The sequence below is a fragment of the Bison bison genome, unplaced genomic scaffold (assembly GCF_000754665.1).
Source record: "Bison bison bison isolate TAMUID 2011002044 unplaced genomic scaffold, Bison_UMD1.0 scf7180017851375, whole genome shotgun sequence".
Lineage (NCBI taxonomy): Eukaryota > Metazoa > Chordata > Mammalia > Artiodactyla > Bovidae > Bison > Bison bison.
The window spans coordinates 106,990-111,813 of record NW_011481948.1 but is presented as its reverse complement, the minus strand read 5'-3'; positions in this window follow the sequence as shown (position 1 = coordinate 111,813).

The following is a 4,824-nucleotide window of genomic DNA, read 5'->3' as shown; positions in this document are numbered from 1 at the left end:
TTCTCCAGGGCATATTCCTCATCCGGGGATTGAACCCAGGTCTCTTGCACTGCAGGCATGTTCTTTACCATCTCAGCCACCAGGGAAGCTCAGAAAACTCCTTGGTCTGGGCCTGTCTGACCCTATTACTAAAGCAGTAGCTTTCTGAGCGCTCCGCTCAACGCCCCGTGGCCACTGGAAACACAGCCCCTTTCTGGCCCCATGAGGGCTATTCGGGGTCGCGCCCGGCCTTGGGCGCTTGGTTCACATGCTGAGGGCCTGACGGGACATAGGGCAGAGCCTGAGAGCTGAGCCTCTTCTCTCTACAGCTCCACCCTGGAAGTTCCGGTCCCCGTGAGCCCCCAAGTTCAGAACTCTGTCTCCTCAAGTCAGTGTACACCAGCGGTCTTGGGGTTCCTCCTCCCTGTCCCACAGACGGAACGTTCCTCCAGGGGCAGGTCAGCCGACTGTGGACCGGTCTTGCTGCCCCCCTTCTCCACTGTTCTGCAGTGCTTATCTCCACCTGAAAAGCTTTGGTTTGTATATTGTCCAATAATTTTAGATGTTTAAAGTAGTCGTAGGCTGATGCGAAGAGCTGATAAATCAGAAAAGACCCTGATGCTGGGAAAGACTGAGGGCAGGAGGAGAAGGGGGCAACAGAGGATGAGATGGCTGGATGGCATCACCGACTCAATGGACATGAGTTGGAGTGAACTCCAGGAGATGGTGATGGACAGGGAGGCCTGGCGTGCTGCGGCTCATGGGGTCGCAAAGAGTCAGACACGACTGAGCGACTGGACAACAATAACTGATTTCTACAACAAAGTGGTAGGCCACATGAACACACATTGAAATCGGTATTGTTCATTTTAGATTGTAATAAGTGAAGCAGTGAATCACAATCACCCACTGCGATTGCTGGGGAAACTACTGAAAAAAAGGAGACGGTGAATAACTTCTAAACTAATGTGCGTGACAAAATGAGCGGTAAAGAGCCAATCCAAAAGAAGACAGAAAAGGACCAATATGTCAGCGATTTTTATTCAACAATAATGGACAAAATGTTCCAGGTGGTGGACACAGACTGTCACTCTTAAAAAACGACAACGAAACCAACACAGCTACATGCTGTTTATATGGACACAACTGCACCCTAAGGAGACAGAAAGGGTGAGAGTAAAAGAGTGGACAGGACTTCCCTGGCGGTCCAGTGTCTGAGAATCTGCCCGCCAGCGCTGGGGACATGGGTTTGATCCCTGGCCCGGGAAGAGCCCACCTGCGGCAGGGTCCCCAAGCCCGTCACAAGTACTGAGCCCCCCAACAGGAGAAGCCACCCCAGTGAGAGACCCAGCGTCGCCTCGGAGACCCAGCACAGCCGACAATAAATGAATTAACTAAATTTGTTTAAAAAAGAATGGATCAAAGCTATACCACGTAAATACTCATTAAAAAGCAAGGCTAGGATCACTATGTTACTATCAGATAAAATGGATTTTAAGGCAAGCACAGAAAAGACACAGATGAATCCACTGTGATGGTCGGAGACTTCCACGCCCCGGTCAGCGAGGAGACCCTGCAGGCAGAGATCAGGAAGGCCGTGGGTGAACTCGGCGCCACCGTGAACCTCACATACCAGATACCTACAGACGGCACACTCCAGAGCAAGACACGCTTTCTCCTGGACATCCCTGCCGCTCCAGGGGTTAAGAATCCGCCTGCCAGTGCAGGGACCACAGGTTCCGTCCCTGGTCCCACGTGCCGTGAAGCAGCCAGGCCTGGGCACGGCTGAGAGCCCATGCTCTGCAATGAGAGAGGCTGCCACCCTGAGGAGCCACGCACCGCAGCTCGAGAGGGGCCCCTGCTCCCACACACAGCTCGAGGGAGCCTGTGCAGCAGTGGAGACCCAGCAGTCAGGAGTAAAGAAATGCATAAATAAAGACACATTCTTCTCACCCTCACTGGGAACACTCGTCAGGACAGACAACACTCTGGGCCGAAACACACTCCCTGACAAACTCAGAACCGCAGAAATCACACAGTGTCTGCCCTGAGACCGCAGTGGAACTGAAGTGGAAACCAGAGGCAGGAAGATAACTGGAAAATCTCCCAACACTTGGAGACTTTAGAACACACGCCTGGAAATTCCCAGGCAGTCCACTGGTTAGGACACTCCATGCTTTCCCCTCCAAGGCCTCAGATTCAATCCCCCGTCAGGAACTAAGGTCCTACGAGCTGAACCAGAGCCACAACCACCCCCACCCCAAAAAAACCCCCCAAAACAACAGCCACAAGAAAACCCACACACTTCTAAAAAACACATGAATCGAAGAAGAACTCTCAAGAGAAATTAAAATAATTTGAACTAAATGACTAAATAAAAAGGAAACACAACTTATCAAAATGTGTGGGATTCAGCAAAAGCAGTGCCTTAGAGGGCAATTTATAGCGTTGCTCGCAAATATTAGAACAGAAGCGGCTCTGTGGGCAACCATCTAAGCTTCCACCTTCGGAAACAAGAAAACGAAGAGCGAGTTAAATCCAAAGTCAGCAGAAGAAAAGAATTTTAAAAGTGAGAGCGGAAATTAGTGAAGTGGAAAAGAGTAGTGTGCTGAAACAAAACCCGTGTTTTGTGACAAAACGGAATCGTTTCCGTTTTCTCGTTGAAGTACAGCCGATGTACAAGGCTGTGTTCATTATTGGCTCACAGCAGACTGATTCCGTCATCCGCATGCAGGCGCTCTTTCACCCTTTCCCATTACGGCTTCTGTGCTGAGCAGTAAGGCCGTGTCGTCTGCTCGCTCCACTGACACATATAGAAACTTACACCTGCTAGCTGCGACTTCCCGTGCCCCGGTCCTTTCTCTGTGTCGTGATTCTGGACGAAACAAGAAATATTTGAACGTACCGTTTTTCTCTGCCCGTCTGGGCCCCCTCCCACCCCTCGAGTAAGGGCGGAGTGCCTGCCTTCACCAGACCCCAGGAGAGAACCTTTCTTCTCGCCCTAGTGAGCGGGGGCCGCAGCCCGCCCTCGCCGGGTGTGTGCAGGCCTGGACTGCACGGCCTGTGGCTGAGCCGTCTGACGTACAGCCTCTGTCTCAACAGCTCACATACCTCGCTCTGACCTCTGGCGGGCAGGCCCGAGAGCTGAAAGACTGTCTCCCGGGTTAGGCTCATCAGGTTGGTGCCAATAAAAATTTCCCTTTCTTAGATCAATTATTGATGAGTCTTCTGTCGATGCTAGCTTGGGGTATCAGAGACAACCCACCCTCCCCAGAGGACAGCTGGAGTTCACCCCTGTGAAATGGAATATTTCCGGCCACGTCAATAAACAAAGACGTCTCGGCCATCAGGGGTTTCGGCCCTCCAAACATGAATTTCTGAGTCCGGGAACAACAGAGCCTGCTATCAGCCAGTGAGCTGCCACCGCGAGCCGCCACCACTCGCTCCAGTGAGTGAAGAACTAAGGACGTATGACAGCCAATCGCAGGACGCTGGCCCAGAAGGCTGAGATGCCTGTGCAAGGAGTGATTTCAGGGAGCCCAGACGCCTGCACCTGCCGTGCACAGGTGGTGCCAGCGGTAAAGAACCCCTGCCCAGCGCTGAAAGCTGCCTCTTACCACGTGTGAAACATGTGACCAGTTCAAGTTCGATGCATGAAGCAGGGCACTCAAAGCCAGTTCTCTGGGACAACCCAAGGGATGGGGTGGGGAGGGAGGTGGGAGGGGGCTTCAGGACTGGGGACACGTGCACCCGTGGGTGATTCATGTGGATGTATGGCAAAAACCAGCACAGTATTGTAAAGTAATTATCCTCCAGTTAAAAGAAAGAAAACTGCCGGCCAATGCAGGAGACATAAGAGACGTGGGTTTGATCCCTGGGGTAGGAAGGTCTTCTGGAGGAGTAAATGGCTACCCATTCCAATAATCTTGCCTGGAGAATTCCATAGACAGAGGAGCCTGACAGGCTACAGTCCATGGGATCGAAAAGAGTCAGACACAACTGAAGCGACTAAGCACATACCTAGCAAAGTGCTAAATACCTTAGCTTGAGATATCTGGCTTTCCTTAACTACAATAATCCTTTGCTGTTCAGACTACCACCGCTAGTTATAAACTTCTTTCCGCCCCACCTGCCTCCTCAGGACAGTTCTCCCAGGATCACTTGAGATGCTGTCTCCCAGGCTTAAAGTCCTAAAAATTCCCACCAAATAAAATGTAACTCTCAACTTCGGGGTTGTGGCTATTTTTGTTTAAGTTGACACCCGACCCTGTGCTCAATACCACGGGGACTGCAGGGACTGCGGGCCCCACTGGCTCCTTGGTGCCCCCGGGGTGTTCCTGTGGGCTCTCCTCCTGGCCAACCCTCACTGCTCTTAAGGGATGATCCTGACATTTTTATTCAAGCGGTTTCTACTTGACCTGTAACCTTTCTGGGCCGGTGCATTTCCTAGTCAGGGACCCAGGAGGACGGGAAGAAGGCCCAGGGAAACAGGAATGGCCGGTTTGTTAAGTTTTGCTTAAGTTGGGGGAAAAAAAAGTTGCTATATGGTCTGAATAAACCCTCTGGTAGTGAAAGGACAGATTGAATTAATTCAGCCCCCAAGAACAGGGCGACCTGGGTTCAATCCCTGGATGGGGAAGATCCGCTGGAGAAGTTCCCACTCCAGTATTCTTGGGCTCAACTGGTAAAGAATCTGCCTGCACTGCGGGAGACCTGGGTTTGATATCTGGGTTGGAAAGATCCCCTGGAGAAGGGAACTGCTCCCCACTCCAGTATTCTGGCCTGGAGAATTCCAAGGACTGTATAGTTCATGGGGTCGCGGAGAGTCGGCCACGCCTGAGCGAC